The 18,540-nt window shown below is 40.6% G+C and overlaps 1 protein-coding gene across 2 annotated transcripts in view; it reads right to left on the bottom strand.

The window, feature by feature from the left end:
- The window catches only part of dennd2b (DENN domain containing 2B), a 76,458-nt gene extending 58,306 nt beyond the window's left edge, over window positions 1-18,152 (bottom strand). The window contains exon 1 of one of the 2 annotated variants that reach the window (XM_033624893.2): window positions 18,015-18,152. The gene's annotated coding sequence lies outside the window, so the exon portion shown is untranslated. Of the gene's footprint in view, window positions 1-8,427; window positions 8,820-18,014 lie in introns of those variants that run through there. The other variant, XM_033624884.2, reaches the window with a different exon arrangement.
- Between the last annotated feature and the right edge of the window lie 388 nt (window positions 18,153-18,540).

Consider the following 18,540-nt stretch of genomic DNA (forward strand, 5'->3'; position numbering starts at 1 on the left):
GTGGACTGGTAGCTGGAGAGGTGCAAGTTCCCCTCCTGGGCACTGCCAAGGTGCCCTTCAGCAAGGCACTAAATCCCCAACCACTCAGGGCACCTGTCCACGGCAGCCCCCTCTGTCCATTTAGCCTATTGCATGTATAGGTCCTGTTTGTGCATGTGTGTGTATTTTTGGCCTGTGTGTATATGTACATATATATAATTCACCCTCTTTTAACTCTGTTTTTGGTCTCTACCAGCTCCTGAGGGAAACATCTGACTTTTTAGCTGCTATATGTTTCACAATGCTAGTTGCTAATGTTGTCTTTCTGCTATTAGGTGCTGAGAAGGTAGCGGACTGTTTCCAGTAGGGCTGTGTATTCGTAAGAATTTGGCAATACGTTACGTATCATGATACAGAGGTTATGGATTCGATATTGCAATATACTGCTGTACTGTAAGAAAGGTGATTTTTTTTTAAACATAACTGTCAATGCTAGTGGTGTGCCCTTTATAATTCTGTTTACGCTACCGATAAGTTGTTACATTGGAGTGAAAGAGTCAAATGGTTGAAGATAGATTACGACACAGAAGGATGTAGCAGTTGGGGTTAAACAGTATACAATATAAACCACCGACACAAACCTTTGCATGTAAACTATTCATTAAAAAAATGATATAGTATCTCAAAACATATCAATACTCAAGTGTATAAATATTTTTTATACCTGTAGTTTTCAGTGCTTTAAAAAAATAGCTGGATTCTAGTGGTGGGAAAAAAACAATCAGCATGTATCATAATACTTTTGTGTGGCAATATTGTATCATCACACAGTGCCAAGTATTGATTTTTTTTATTATATAAATTATTAAGATTACAAATACAAATCAGCTTTTGGTGGTCTACTAGAATAATATAATCAATTGCTTTTTCAGTCCACTACATACACTTAGCTGCTGCAAAAAAATGGCTGAAGTGAGATGAACAGACTGAAAACTTTATCTTATTAGTTAAAACAGATGTTGACAAAGTTTTCATTTAGAGATGTAATTTACAGTTGGAAAAAAGGTAATAAATCACACTATATTTTATGGCAATACTCAGCATATCGAACATTTTTTATTTATTTTTTTCTTTTAAAGATATTTTTTGGGGCATTTTTTGCCTTTAATGGACAGGACAGCCAAGTGTGAAAGGGGGGGGGAGAGAGAGAGAGAGAGAGAGAGAGGGGATGACATGCAGCAAAGGGCCACAGGCTGAACTCGAACCCGGGCTGCTGCGGTGACAGCCTTGTACATGGGGCGCCTGCTCTAACCTCTAAGCCACCGACGCCCCAGCATATCGAACATTTTTAATATCACAATAATATTGTAATGTGAGTTAAGTATCATGATAATATCGTATCGTGGATCATCTGGTAATTCCCACCCTCACTGGATTCCACAACTGGAAACTTCACTGATAATCAATTATCAGTAATCTGAAGACACTATAACATAATTGTTGTGACTTTCTAACAATGACCAACCCTTCACATTCCACCACTTTAATATAAAAATATTGATCAGAACATCTTTAAATATGATTACGATGTAGGAAAGACACAGAGTGGTTGTTTGACCTCATCATTGATGCTTTGCTTTAAAAATATACCAACCACATCAGGTGACAAACATGGGAAAGTATAAGGGACAACACACACTAGCAGCATATGACACGTGAAAACACCCACACCCATTGTTTTCCATGTTAGCCCATGCACACACCCCGGTGGCGTCTCGACGTATGTCATCGCATCCTGACAGGATGCGCAACATTGTATTTAACACATCAACACTCCTAAAAAAAAACTACAGGACAACAGACAGGCTGGACTGAAACTTCACAACTACTCCTGCTACTACTTATAACTTTGTCAAACAAAGACATTAAGCCTTGGAGAACTAAGATCTCTTTCCCTACTTTTAATCACTATACATGTAGCAGTTACTTCCAAAACTTCCATCCAAAGAGATGAAAAAGGCATCCTGACTCTGTCGGTCTTTGGCTCTGACATAATGACAAATCTCAAAAGCCAAACTGTCTCTTTACGATATTCAACATGGCAGGGTTTTTCCTGGTTGTGTCATGTTCATATACCAGAAGTACTAATTGATTAGAGGCATATCAATGACGCATATTTTCTTCAGCAACAAGGGCATATTCATGAAATGGGACTACAACAGTGTCTCCATTAGACTACTGGAGCTGGAATAAAAGAGCTCTTTGTGTCCAGTGCGTCCTTGAGAGGGAAATGTGGTTAAAAAGTAAGTCTTTTATCAGCCGTGTGTGTGGGTGTGTGCATGCGTGTGAAAGAGAGAGACTATCAGGTAAAATATCTTTCAAAGGAGAGTCTACATGTCCTTGGCCCTGTCACCATTTGACATATCATCTGATACACAGTTCTCTCCACTACATGCAGGAATGCACTAATATTTTCCCTATCCATCAGACCTGTGGCTGCATTCAAAATATTAAAGAATGTTTTCAGAGGGTGAAAGAAAGCAGAAGGAAGAGGGGCCGAAACACCTGGACCTGATGCCAAGAGCTTGTTTTTCATTCAACAAAGACTACACTCAAATATGTGCTCTCTCAGCACCTGGCACTTGATGCTCAGACTGTGAGAGCAAGGCAAGATTTTATGTAACAACTTTGTGACGTCATAACTTTCATTAGCCAGGGACTGGATTTAGTGTAAGATCTTTGTTCATCCTGAAACACGATCAGAGCCTCTTGCTCCTCTTCTGCTTTTCTGGCTGACCTGGTCCTCAGTTTCTGCTGATCAGCAACCTGACTTCAAGGGTTTTTAAAAACCACCGCAGAACTTACAGGCAGCCAAGAAGGAACGGGGCGAGGAAGAGTGAAAATCTCTGCAAATTCTCAACTCTTTCCACACGTCACAACTTACTGGCAGGCATGAGCCCACACACTGATCCACGCCATTGTTTCAATATCTGCAGAAAGACCAGTTTTGTCTACCGCGGACAAAAAGAGACTTGAGCTGGTTGGGTCGGATCATGTTAAACTGAGAGCGTTGTGGGAGTTCAGCTGAACAAAGGGTATCCAGCTCTTATACGTACACAGATAAAAGCATTTAAACACAAACTGTATATATGAGATGTACAAACATATAACAAAGCCCCTCTGGATGTATATTCTGTACACAACCTGCTGTTTCTTTATACCAGTCTGCGGTGGCCTCACTGTGTCTCTGTGTAAAAGAAAACCACCAAGGTTGATGCTACTGGCAGTTGCACACAGCCATACCTATATAATTACCAGCATACTCGACCACTGGTTTGCCATGCAGCCACTGTATAGCTCAATGGACCAGGTGGAACCAATTCTTGGAACCCTTTTTTAATCTCATTTTTAAGCCATTTCAGCTTTTTTTCTGAGTAATCATGGCATATTTTCTCTTTGTGGAACAGAGGAAAAACCCTTCTGTGTAACCTAGATATGAGCATGCACAGCTGCAGAGGCAGGCATGTGGAAAACAGGCTTAAATCCATCTGAGCTGCAGCAGGGGGGCTGGAGTCAGTGTCACAGAGCTGACCTCTGACACGCAGTCTTTGACTTTTCCAAGGACATGATGTTGATAAGATGTATTCTTGTTTGCTTCTGTCTTAAAGTCAAAGTTGAGCCAAAGCCAACAAAAACAACTTGGAAATCACCTTTATTGTTGCTCATTTTCTCTGCTATGAGCATATTTGTCAGGGTTTATCAGCTTCAGGTGGGGTAAAAATGGGAAAACTGGACTTTTTTGTCATTTAATGAGAAGTTTTAATCCGAGTTTCAATCTGAATGTTCGATTCACATGCATTCTTTAAGGAAATGAGCAAAATAAAGCAGAACTAATGTGTTTTCCCATCAACAAATGTGATGTAAAAATTCTTAAGATAGTGTAAGAAGATAGAGAAGTGGGACGAGGACATGCAATGTCATCACTTCCATCATTACTTTGCTAAATGCCTCTTTATCAGTACATACAATTTGCCACGTAAGCCAGTCATCTGGTTTTCAAAGCTCACACCAGCATTACTACTCTTGACGTACGTAGTCAGTGAATGATGATAACAACAACAGTTGCTGTCAAGCATTTATGAGCCAAAAGATTCACGAACATTGGCACCAGCACTCCCGACATCAAAGCTGATCATGTACTGCTTGTATCTGAGCAGGCATCCTGAATCAATAAAGGCATCTCGTGGCGTGCTAATGTTGGCACAGTGATGTCATTTTATGGTGACATGGTATTGAGCAGATCCCATTGATTCTCTGCAACTCACTGGATGTACAGTACATAGAGAGATCTTGTTATAATGTGACATGCAAAAGTTATTTACTTTGCGGCTGCCAGTTAATTTATTACTCGACAGGAAACCTAAAGAGTCAATACAGAGATGCCACCGTTTCCCAGTTGCAGCAGAAGAAAATGTTCAATAGCAGCAACTGCCAAGGCAAAGTCAGAGGTTAAACCTAGGATTATAAATCACAGATATATCAGTGTCATCATGGAAGTGTTTAACAGTAGCTCACACTGGCAAACTACCAGAGAGCTTCTCATATTCTCACCAGCAAACAGTCAAACACGCCTCTCAAGAAAAAAAGACATTTTTGTACTGACAAACCTAAAACAGCTTTAAATACATCTTGAGTCCAACTTCCAACTAGCCTACATTACAATCACACACTACAGCCTAACACTTATAGCTTAGGTTACAAATATAACTGAACACCAGGATGGATTTGTCATGTGCGGCAATAAAATGTGAAAGTAGATTTTCTTATCTAAAGATGCATTCTTTCTCAGTGGTTCATAGCTTCTGTTGAGCTTGGGGGTTAAAGTTAAGGGTGATGGTCTTGTGACGTGACCAACACTCAGTTGAGAAATCTGCCTAGGAGAAATGATATAGAAATACTCTCTCCGCTCCAAACAGCGGTGACTGTGGTTCCCTTCAGCAAGACCCTGAACAACACTGTTTCTTCAGAGCTGTTCTTTGGCCAGAAATATCAGACTTTAACACTAAGCAAGTCTTAGGCATGTGTTAAAGGGACAGTTCACCCCAAAATCAAAAATATATATTTTCCTCTTACGTGTAGTGCTGTTTATCAGTTTAGATTGTTTTTTTGTGAGTTGCCGAGTGTTGGAGATATCGGCCGTAGAGATGTCTCCCTTCTCTCAAAGATGGTACCTGGCTTGTAGAGATCAAAGCACAAAAAACCTCAACAGTGATGTCTCTTTCAGAAATCATGACCCAGTTACTCAAGATAATCCACAGACCTGTTGTGAGCAGTTCCATGTAAGAACTACGGTCTGTCTACCAAACTACACCTGCCAACAGTATCACTGTGCAGAAGGATGTGTGCATCTACTACTAGCAAACCACTGAGCTAGCTAAAGTTACAGCTCAGCCAAGAAGGACGCCATTAATGTTTGCACTGCACACTGTTACAAGCACGAGCCTCATGTTGATGCACGCTTCCTTCTGTGCAGTGATACTGTTAGCGGGTGTAGTTTGGGGGAAAAAATAGTTCCTGCATGAAACTGCTTACAACAAGGTCTGTGGATTATCTTGAGTAACCGGGTCATGGTTTCTGGAAGGAGACATTGCTGTTGAGTTTTTCAAATGTTTTTGAGCACCACAAGCTGAGTGCCACCTAGTTCCATTACATTAAAGAGAAGGCAGACATCTCTAAGTCTAATATCGCCAACACTCTGCAACTCACACTAAAAACAATCTTGACTGATAAATAGCACGACAAGTAAGAGGAAAAATATGTATTTTGGATTTTGGGGTGATCTGTCCCCTTAAAATGTGTGACTGATGAACAGCAAGCATTCACCAAGGACCACTTCAATGAAGGTTAAAAATGACTGACTGTCTAGCTGCAGGTCTAAAAAGTAGAGTGTTGAAAACAGGAAAAAGGATGTGTGAATTCTTGCGTTGCCACCAAAAAGTAAAGTAGCATTTTTGAAACTGGCAGCTCATATTGTGCAGATTATTCCAAGCTAACACCTGCAGCACCTGAGCTCAACGTAACAGAGCATTAAGAGGATTTACAGAGATGACACTTCCATTTAACTGTGCACTCTTCCATCTCTCCATCATGATGAACAGGCTGCTGAAATTATGAGTACAAAACATGTTCTCAAACAGGTTCAGTTAAATAAATAATTGGTGGATTCAATGCTGGGTGAAACATTTTGCCGACACCCAGTTCAACCTAGTTCAATTTTTCATCATCACGACAACCAGACATCCTTGAAGGGACAGTTAACTCAAAAACATAGAACTAACATTGTGAACGTCATTTGCTCAGGTTTAGAGCCCTTGGCTGTAGCCCCGACACAACACACCCAGTGACATTGAGCGTCATATCAAGCACATTTGGAAAAACTATTTCCTTGAGAGTACAGTACACATGCTGATGGAAAATATGCACAGAAAATGCTGATTATTTAGTTAACTGGTTTTATTGCAACTGTATGTGCAAAATTATGTTTTTAAGATATTCAGCAAAACTATCTGGATGGATAGACTGCAACAGGAAAGAGGAAAATCCCTTTCATTATAATGCTGAGTGAACAACAGTCCCTCAAAAAGTGTCCGGTGATAGGCCAGGCTCACTTCTGCTTAACTGAAGGGAGAACAGAGAAGAATTTCCTCAATAGCTTTGTGTTGACAGTCCCAACCAGTGAGAGGGGAAGGTCATTGTTTGATCTGCACAATAGAAAGAGTTTAGGAGGAAAAAAGAGAGCTAAAGAAGGCCAGTCACATCTCTAGAGTTTGCATTATAGTGTGTAGGATAAAATCATAGGATTTAAGTTGTAATCTGTTAAGAAAACTCATATAAACATTCATGATAGACAAAGCAAAGCCTCTCATATTTAAACTACAAAGCACTCAGTAAGAGTGTGCCTTTGCTAGTGTTGCTCTACACGTGTGAATGTGTTAAAACTGCAGCAACTGGCTGTGTTTAGAATTTTTTTAAATCTGAAACAGGATCTAGATTCACAAAAGTTTCATGTGACACAAGGCAATCATGTGCTGCATGGACAGGATTTCTTCATCCAAATAAGTGCAAGAGGTCATAAGACAGAAAAAGCCACATCTTTCAGATTCTTGGATCCATATCTGTACCAAAAGCCCCTTGTTGCAGAGCCCATGGCCTAAATTCACACCAAATTTCACTATAATCTAGTACTGAAGGTTTGAAATTTAAATAGAGAATAAACTGAGGTTAAAATGATAGCCCCCTAACTAACTAACTAACTAACTAACTAACTAACAAGGCTGTTGGACAACAGAGTATGTCATGGGAAAAAACTACAATACTGACATGAACATAAAGTATGTGCATGTGCATTTTGTCTTCAGATTGCTACAACAAACCTTTACTGTTTTGTACATGACATTAACAGTATACCATATGCATTAGGCTATCAGTACTACATACAGCACATACACTATATACAGCATTATCGAGGAAAACTGCATGCATGCTCTATTGTGTAAAAGCTGTATGTGAGTGCAAGAGGTCATAAGAAAGAAAAAGGCAAATCTTTCAGATTGCTGGATCCACATCTGGATCGAAAATCACTTGTTGCAGAGCCCATGGCCTAAACGTACACCAAAAAACAAGCTAAAGTTAAAATGATAACCCTCTAACTAACTACTGTAGGATAACAGAGTATGTTACAGGAAAAAGTACAATACTGACATGAACATAAAGTATGTGCATGTGCATTTTGTCTTCAGATTCCTACAACAAACCTTTACTGTTGTCATTTGCAGTACATGGGTCTGTACTGTATACAGTACATACAGTACAGCATTAACAATGAAAGCTGCATGTATACCATCTTAAAAGCTGTATGTGACTAGAAGCATGTAAGACATGATACACAGCACATAATCAAAGTTCACACACATTGTTTCATGTGTGTTTTATCTCCCAGGATGAAAAATAAAAGTCTCCCCTCAGAGTCCAACAGGAAAAGGACATGTTGAGTTCAGTGGTCTGATCTGCAGTCCTGTTTCTGCTTATCTGCTGCTGCTTTGACGTTTTGGATGTTTTAAGCGATAACTTGGTGTAATTACAATCCACAGAGTTACTGTCTGTATCCGCTGGGACATTTTTCTCCATTCAAAGGGTCAGCTGTAAAAAAACAACCCCTGGTGTTTTAGCCGCTTTGCTGCACTTCATCGTTTAAACATGTCGATGACCAAATATGGTCACATGTGGAGATTAGGACTAACACTTAAACGCACCTTGCCACTTTTTGTTAAACAACTTTTAAGGGTGTTTTCGGAGCTGTCTTTTTAGGGTACTTTGTACCGGTTTCCCACCGCTAGCTAAAAGTTTAACCCTCCTGCTGTTAGCTCGTCAATAACGGCTGTTAGTTACCTCCGAGTTTCTCCTCTCATCCATGGCTGCTGACAGTTTGAGGTTATAATCCCCTTCGCGACGCTCAAATCCCGCGTTGAAAAACTTTTCTGCTTTCTGTCGGATACCTGCCCCTCTCAATAAACTCCGCTTTAAGTCTTTCCAACCAAAACCGAGCAGACAAACACACAGAGCCCTCCTGCCTCCCCTCTCCTCTGTCTCACAGCCCGCTGCGGCGGAGTGGAAGGCAGGACTTGTTGCCATGGAGACGGGTTGTTTGCCCCCCGCTCTTCTGAGGACTTGGCCCCCTGCCCTCCTCACACAGGCATTCAGCCTCTCTGCCTTGTTTATTGTCACGGTGGGGCCGAGGAGCGTGGATGAATATTCACGAGTTGAACACTGCCGCTGCCGCTGCTGCTGCTGCTGCTGAGGGGATGTTGCCAGCATTGCAACACATTGTCATGCTGAAATCCTCCACACTGGCCCGTAGGAATACATTTCAGCCCCAGCACACAAAGATGCCTTTCATTTGTCAGACAAGCAGCCCAGAGACCAGCGGTGGAGGAAGTGCTCAGATTTCTTACTCTATAGGACATAAGTATACGCATTAACATGCAGTTTAAGTAGCAAAAGTAAAATTAGCCTGCTCATTATACAGAATGTCCCATTTCAGAGCCATACATGACATGAGCTCATAATAATTACTGATGCATGAATGTGAACTTTAATGCTGCAGCTGTTGAAGGTGGAGCTGCCAGATAGCTTAATCCATGAGAATTCATTATAGTTTTAGGGTTGAGACAAATACTCTGATGAAATGAGTACAGATAATGTACTATGAGTATATTTTGAGTAAACTTTTTGAATATCCATACTCTGTGTTCAGTTCAGTCTTTTACTCTTGTGATCAAAAATGATCTGACGCTCAATCCTAAGATTGTTCTGTGAATAGTTTTCTAGTAAATTACTAATAATGTACTTTTACAAGTGTCTTTCCAATAAACTTTTTGAATATCCATACTCATGTTGAAGGAAAATCCTCATTCTCTGATCAGTGTTTTACTCTTGTGATCAAAAATGATCTGACGCTCAATCCTGAGTTTGTTCTGTGAGTAGTTTTCTCGTAAATTATAAACATAGCAACTTCTCTTTTTTGGCTTTTGCCTTTATTTGACAGGACAAATTAAGCATGAAAGAGGGAATGACATGCAGCAGAGGGCCAAAGGCCGGGGCCAAACCCATGGCAGCAGCGGCAAGGACACCGCCCCCACACATGGGACACCCTCCCAACTCGCTGAGCTACAGTACTAGCCCCCCAATACAGAAACTACCAATCAACCCATAGCATTTTCATAGATTTAATAATAACAAGACACCGAACCCCAAGATGGCGCCTATTCAGTCCAGTGGAGTTGCTCACCTGGCACATTCGCCCAAAAAAGTTTTCTAGCTTTACTTCCATGTAGTGCTTCTCCTGTTGGCTCTGCCCACCAGTTCCTGCTTTGAGGTCACAGATTTTTAAATTGCTTTTGTCAGCTTGAGAAAAGTTTTACAAATATAAATGGCTTTAGAATTTAGAGTAGAAAGATTCATCATTGACTTGCAGTTCGAGGTGTCCTGTCGACAGTTTTACAGATGTCTCTTTTACCACAGTGGACTATGGGGGAAATGCTTTTTGGGCTGCAGGGGATTGTTTTGTTTTTTGTTTGTTTTCTGTAATACCGCGAGTGCCCACTGGGAAATTTTGGCTACAAGTCTAAGCAGTGTTCCTGGAGGCCTGGGGTCTGATCAATTTAAGGTTTAAAAGGCTGAATCCAAATGTCCACCCTCTGGAGTTGCAGACTGAGCCCTCGCCGACTTGTGCGGCCATTGTATGTAGTGTGATGTATTTACCATCATCACGTAATGTCTGCGAGGGCGGAGACTGCAAACAGCTGATAGGCAGCCCTTGACTGTTTTACTCGCTGCTGTGGAAATGTTCAACTATTGCTGCTGTCAAAATGATGTCACATAAGTTGATGAATAATAACAAGATATAAATCCCATGTATAGCCTTCCCAGGAACGCATCCGCAAAGTCCGGGAGTCTGCAAATGTGGTGAAGTCTGGACATTTGGATTCAGCTAAATATTATTTTCTGGTGAAGCCCAACCCACTTCCAGTTTAAACTCCACCCACTCTTGGGTTAAACTCCACCCATTATCTCTACAAATAGAAATACAGATAATTTAGCTGGTTGAACAGATACAGATAATCCTGCACTCCAGGCATGTCAAAAGTCTTTCAAAATATACCATACGTGGCCACACAACAATGGATGATCAAGCAGGATCACTTTCCATTTTATCCGTTCACCTTACAATGGCAGGACTATCAGAACTATGCAGGCGGATGTAATATGTTTACATAATCAGGCAGTTAACAAGCAAACAAACAGTTACCTAACAGCAGACATTTCCTGCTAGGTAGCAGACATGGCCACAGCAAAGAAGTGTAAAGTCGTCAGCGTGGGGCTGCCATTTTCATGAGCCGAGGAAAGTTTAAAACTTTTTTAAGTGAAAGATGAAACAGTTGCATTTATCTCATTTGTATGTAAAATATTTTTTAATAACACACACATGATGGGGGCGTCGGTGGCTTAGTGGTAGAGCAGGCACCCCATGTACAAGGCTGCTGCCACAGCAGCCCGGGTTCAAGTCCAGCCTGTGGCCCTTTGCTGTATGTCATCCCCTCTCTCTCCCCCTTCCACACTTAGCTGTCCTGTCCATTAAAGGCAAAAAATGCCTAAAAAAATATCTATTCAAAAAAATAAAAAAATAACACACATGATGCAAGAAGCAGCTGGCCCCCAGGTCACATTATTTAATCTGGCCCCCACTCAAAAACCTGTGGACTCCTCTGCTGTACTGGCTCATCCCTACATACTTTATTACTCGACTCAATAATCTGAATCTGCAGAGTAGTTACTAATATTGTGATATAAATCTAGTGGAGTAAAAAAGTACAATATTGGCTTCCAAAATGTAGTGGAGTAGAAATACAAAGTAGCATAAAATGGACATTTTCAAGTAAAGTACAAAATTGTACTTAAGTACAGTAATTGAGAGTATATACTTTAGTTACATTCCACCACTGCCAGAGAGTGGTGGGATGTAGACACTGACCCTGTTTTGAGTCAAATACATTTTAATGACATAATTAGATATTTAAGTCTTTAGTGGTGGAAGACGTTTGGAATCCTTAAGTCAAAACAGTGATGCCTTAAGGTAAAAATACTACAATAAATCTTATTTAAGTGACAGAACATGAATATTATTATCAGCAAAATGTAGTTAAAGTATCATACTTATCATTATGCAGTAGAAAAGCCCCTCTCCAGCATTTTAATGGTCAAAGTGACATTTGAAATACATGTTTCTCAAAATGACTATCATGTACAGTAGGATATGTATTTAGTGTCATTTCAACAATGGTCCTGTTTTTTTAAATCTTACCTAAATATTAGCATATTGTACTTAAAATATCAAAAGTAAAAGTATCATTTTGGAGTAGAATAGCTGTTCTCAGTGTTATGTATTATGTAGTAAGTTATCAAAGCAACACTTTAATGTTGTAGATGGTCGAGGTGAAGCTAATTTTGAACACTGTGTAGCTGTTTTTAAAATGATGATGATGATGAGAGGGTCTGAATGTAAAATATTAGTATGAAAAGTTACTTGTAACTATAATTGTCATATAAATGTACACATTTCATTCTCAAATGTTGTGGAGCATTAAGTAATATGAAATAGAGTTTTTAAGTGAAATATATATACCTCAATATTATACTCAAATACAGTGCTTGAGTAAATGTACTTAGTCACATTCTACCACTGGTCATGCATTTAAAATCTTACTTATAAGTGCACTCTCAGGATAATTTACTTAAAGCATCAAAAGCTCATTATGTTGCAGAATTCCCCGTCAGTGATAAATAATTGAAGGCCCATTTTTGATTGTAATATAATGATCAGATCTGTGTAATGTAAAATCTTTACTGCTAATTATCAAGACATGTAGTGCTAGCCATGCACTCAAGCATCAAATAAAAAATGGTCATACTTAAAGGTGCAGTGTGTAACTCTAAAGAAAGATAATTGATCGTTGAGTCTCATTCCCAAGTCATCAAATACCAAAGATTTGGGTTGGTGGTCAGACCAAACCTCCAACCCAAAGCTACGGTATCTGATGACCTGGGAATGAGACTCGACAATCAACTGTCTTCCTTTAGAGTAACATATAGTATTTTAAAGTTAAGTATTAATACATCAAACATAAGTTAAAGTGTACCTTAACACTGCCTGAAAATCCTGTTTTTGCTGACACTGACTGATTTAACTTCTCACCTATCTGCAGTAGCAGTATATTCCAGGACCTTGCGACATCACATGTGGGTGTGGTTACAGGTGCAACAGAGCACTAATCTGGCAGGAGATCCAGCCTGGTGTTAAGTTACTCTCTAAGTACGGTGATTTAGTAAATGTGTATAGTTACATTCCACAGTTGCATACCTCTCGGCATATTCTAAAACATATCTAAAGTATTTGGGTGTGTTTAGTAGCTGAACCACATGTCCAAACTTGAGGTGACCACAAAAATGAAAATATTCACCCAAAATGTAAAATCCCCCCAGGTTTGAGTTAACTCCAACCAAATTAAACCACTTAACTCTCTCTGTGCTGCGGTTCTGAAGCATTCGCTGAATAACAAAGAGCATCTTTGTAATGTCAGCTCATGTAAACCATCTCAGACTGTGCATGTTCATTTGGACACATTTCCACAAATACCTAAAAAAAAATTATAGCTGACAACAACACAATGAGAAGCCACATGAATTCCAAACTTGCACAGTATGTTTCTCAGTGGTGAGCTGGTCAGTACTCATTAAAATGTATTCATCTGTTCACTATAAAATATAAGAGAGAAAGTTAAGTTTATTTATGTACGTCTCTCTGGAGCATACATCACAGTGCTTTATAATAAAAGACACACACAAAACTCATTTCTTAAAGGCCCAGCATGTAGGATTTAGGGGGATATATTGGCAGAAATGGAATCTAAAATAATAAGCATGTTCTCTTTGGTGCAGTGGTTCCCAACTGGTGGGTCGCAGTCCAAAAGTGGGTCGCAAGTCCATTCTGAGTGGATCGCAAGTGACTCGCAAACATGTCAAGTTTGTAAAAAGCACACTTCATTTTGTACAGTACAGTGAATTTCCGACACAAAGCTTTTATTTTGAAGTGCCATTTCCTGTTGTAGATTGAGTGACTGAAAAATACTGTACAGAGACTAGCTTGATGACATGGGCAAACACAAACCAAACACTGGCTCCGGATAGGGCCATTTTTGCATCAGCCAGGGTGGCTGATGCAAAAAGCCCCTTCATTACAAGCCCCTCCATTACAAGCCAAACAGCGCAGGAGAAACACTGAATTGCAACATGAAACTGCTTTATTCTGTGTTTTCATCGGTTTCAATCACCTGATCCATTTGTTTGGGAAAGGGGAAGGCCTCTGCCGATAACTCAGCCCCCAGTAAAACCTCCTTAACGTCTGGATCTTAAGTTATCAGACAAAAAAGGTGAGCACACATTAGCAGGTGCTGGGCTAGCAGCCTGTCTGCAATGAGCCAAACAGCATCAGAGAAACACTGATTTGTAAGATGAAACCGCCTTTTTCAGCCATTTTACCGGTTTTAATCACCTGGGCTTTCATTTATAAAACAGTGCATAGGATCCTTACTAAAAATATACGTACAGACAAAAGCCAAAAAAAAAAATAAATTTGATCATTTCTACAATTAGGCTTTCACCTCACCATCTGCGTTGCCAATTTCCTGTCTCCAAAATGTTCGTGAACAAAGGCAAAAGGTTTCTCTCATCAAATCTGGCTTTATAGATCACAAGTTTTGCATGGGGAGTGGCATACAGCTCTTTCAGCCCCTGTGTGTACGCAATGTTAAAAAATGAGACCCCTGGTCCGTTTGTTTTGGAGAGGAGGAGACCTCCGCAGATAATTCGGCTCTTGGTAAAAACCTCCTGAACAATGAACCCTGAAGGCCAATTTCCACCAGATGTGTGTTGGTTGCGTCTCCGCTCCGGCACGGCAGCGGAGCCGATAGGATTCCATTCTAGTCAATGTGTGTGTTTCCACCGGCTGCGGCTGTGCTGCGTTCCGGCTCCGTCTCAGCTCAGGCACTCCGGAGCCCTCCGGAACAGATACGCAGGACTTCTATTTTTGCCGGATGCCAGAGCACAACGCAGCAATTCAGCACAGAGCAGATCGTGCGGGGCAGGAAGTCGTGCACAGAAACACGATAAAACATCTGGTTAATTTTCAAAATAAAATACAGTGTTCACGGCGGATCATATTTCCCTGCACTACACCTTGAAAACTACATAATGGGCAGAGGCAGGCCTGAAGTCAACAGGTCAGAGGTTTTCAGACGTCATTTCACCCCGTGAACACCATGGACGAGGAGATATTAATCATGGCAGTGCACCGAGATGTCTTTCGGCAGAGCTGCACCGCACCGCACAGCAAACGCAGCCGGTGGGTATTGACGGACAGCGGAGCACGCAGCAGATAACCAGCGCTGCCGTTCCACAACGGACACGCATCCAGTGGAAATCCGGCGTGAGGGACTCCTAACCGAAACTCATGCTTGGTACACCGTGAGAAGTTTCAGCTGGTTGCAATTTGCAATCCTCACCAGTAGATGCCACTAAATCCTACACACTGCTCCTTTAAGAAACCACCACTGATCAAACCAAACAAACCTTATATGCAATGTGGGGATTACGGGACAGGGATCATCTTCATCAAATGGATCATCTTTTGAAGAACAGATTAACCGTTCAGATATATGAATTATATATAAACTGAATTTTGAATACCTTCTTTTGCAACAGATATATCATCCACTCTCCCCAGACAATAGCTCTGGTGTTTTGTTTGCTAGTTACTTATAAACTGATGGAAGTTGTCAGTATCTCATTGTCCCAGAAAAAAGCACAACATCAAATAAAAGAAAGTGCAAATGCTTTACAGTAGATTTTACTGTGAAAAAGCTCCTATCCACCGAATATTCCTCATGCTATCAAACAAGAAATCCTTTCACCATTCATGGTTATCTGTCTATGCTGCTTCAACATCTTTACACCAAATGTGGAAGCACTACACATCCATAAAAGCCTCTCCTTCCAGCCTCTTGGGGTCTTGTCTTATCATCCCACAGACTTGGGAACAGAGGAAGTCACAAAACCCAGACATCCGTCATCACAGTTCGTCACATCGAGTCAGCAGGAAGCCTACAAGCTCTGCCACTGTGCAGCTTTTCACAGCGACCCCCTCAGAACCCTTTTCAAGGTCTCGTAAAAGACTGTCCTTCCTGAAAACACTACAAATCCTCACCGCCTGGGCACAAAAGACTGAGGCAGTTACTCCTTTTTGTGGGGACGTTTTACCAGAACGTAACCGAGGTTTATCCTCTCATGGAATTCATTGTTTCCATTGATCGCAGTGGCATCTGCATTTCTCATTAAAAGCCACATCCTCTTCTTGCATGACACAGGAGCATCAAACAAAGCTCTAAACATAACATAACATGCATCTGCTCACATACATACATAATGAAATCCTTACATCCGTGACACGACGCTCCACAAAGCTCCAAAAACTTGATCTACAGAAAGTTTAAGGATAGACCGCAGTGCTCTGAAGCTGTAAATCTTTCTTCCCACTCTTATGATTATTCACCTGCTAAAGACTCACGGGGGAATGAGTATTTATTTTCTTAAATGAAATCCCTAAATCGTATGTGTGTTTGTCAAGGATCCACCGTGATTCCCAAATCCTAGAACATTCAAGGGGGATTACTCCACAGCTCTATGGGGATTGTCCCACCTACACCTCAGATTCTTTCTTTCAGCTCCTGGACGTTCACAGCGTTCGAGGGGTCGGGGGAAGGATGGAAACACTGAACCCTTTTGAGAATATATTTGGTGCGATAAACACCATATCAGGTTTCAGACCGAAACAGACCCGAGGCAGCTCTTAAACTGGAGGATTAAGTTGAGGGTGACGTGTCTAGTCAACACTCCTGATGGCGCTGACAGAGAAGACACGACTTGTCGAGTTAAGACATCCTCTCCTCTTTAAAACTGAAGGGAATCAGCTGCGAGTGTCTCCTGCACCGTAGCTCAAAATAATATAACTACGATTCCATGTTTTGTAATATTCAATGCACATGTTGCTATTCTGTGCTTGTTAGAGAGAAACGAGGAATGTAAGCTGTGTGATATTCATATTTTCAAGAGTTTACAGCCCAAGGCACATTTCAAACCTGTGTAATTTTTCATACAGACACCATTTTGCAGTTTATGACCAAAGGAGAGAAAAGAAAATGATCAAGGGTGGAGGTTTTGTTTCAGCGCTGAGGTTTGGGGGTCCTCTGCCAGAATATTCTGAGCATCAAACATTTATTTTACAGCATTCTGGTGAGTTTTTAAGTACTAATTTGTGCCTTTTCTGCATCAAAATATGCTGTAAATGTCTAAAATGTTGTCAGAATAAAAGCCCTCAGCTACTTTCATGCTTTTATTGGGAGGATAAATGCACATGGTTGAAATATTGAGGAGGATGTGTCCCCTGTCTCCCAAAATCTACACCTATGCAAATAATACTGACTACCTTGTGTGTATGTGTTTTTACCGGGACACTCAATAAGGAAAATAAAGTAATAGAATGATGACTTGATTGGTCTTAATCAAAAACAATCTGCAATAAACCAGCTCATTGTTTTCCTGATGACAGCATAATTTGCACTGGAACATTTTGTCTGAAAACCAGATGTTTGGATGCTTGCTCAATAACAAGTAACACCATGTCACTGTGTCTAGAAATGCTTTGAATAACTGCAGCTGCAGTGTGACAACACACTGAGGAGCAAAGTTTAGCACAAGGACGGTCCTTTATCTCATGGCATTTCAGCTGCTCACAACACAGCAGCAACAACATCGGTCTGACTCCTGAGTGAGAAACCTTGAAGGCAAATGTAGCGTAATGGTGTAATGTTTCATACAGTGACAGTTTCTGCATGTGTGTGTGTGTGTGTGTGTGTGTGTAGGGTGGTTTTGGCAAGATGTCTAAGAAAGACCTACTGAAGTGAAACTTGTAGGGACATGAAGTAAAAAGTAAACACAGGTGAGAGTATCAATAATGTCTGCAGAGTGCAAAAGACATTAGTTATACTGATGGATCAAATTCAAAGGCTGAGGCGCCCCCTGTAGGCTGACCAAAGCAAATGCAGCCTCAACACTAAGAAGAGCGACTTTTCCATCCGAAACGTCAAAGAGACAGTTTACAACAACATCGATCAAAGTCGTGTATCAATAACTTCATGTCTGTCATGTTAATCATGCCAGCAACGCAATAGACTGTTTAACACAAACAACTTTTTTCCCCATCAACACAACTGTGTAAAGATGCTACACACACTACTGTAAGTTAGTTTAAAATGTTAAATTTAGTCACACATGCAAGATTTAATGAAGTGAAACAAACAGCCTACCTGTGTGTGTGTGTGTGTGTTGCTGCTGTGTTTGCTCAGTGATCCATTGTTTCACAGAGAGCCTGTGTCGCTTTCTGTCTGTGCAGCCTGAAAACTGATTCTTTTTTTTTTCCTGCGGAAAAATAGTCTCCTCCGTATAACTGCATGCAATGAGGAGGAGAAAAAAGGAAAAGTGGACTGCACAGGAAATGATGACGCAGCTGTATGAAAATCACTTTGCTTAATAGAAAAAGAAGATACTGGGCGTTTGCAGAAAAGTTAGTGTAGTTATGGTTTAGTTCAACAGATTTTAATGAAAAGTTGAAATGTCTATTTTCAGGGGGTTTTGAGAGAGAAAAAGTAAAAGCATGCTCTAAGTTATTGAAGATACTTTATAGGAAAATATCCAGAGTGTTTTTCCATTGGCAGTGTCAAATTGTTATGGATCAGAAAACTGTGGCCACACAGTGAATATAAATCATTTAAAGGATCAAAGATTTACTGAACCACAAAGGCACCAGCTCAGTAGAAATCATTTTATCTGTTT

Source organism: Epinephelus lanceolatus, chromosome 2, assembly GCF_041903045.1.
Source record: "Epinephelus lanceolatus isolate andai-2023 chromosome 2, ASM4190304v1, whole genome shotgun sequence".
NCBI classification, from domain to species: Eukaryota; Metazoa; Chordata; class Actinopteri; order Perciformes; family Serranidae; genus Epinephelus; species Epinephelus lanceolatus.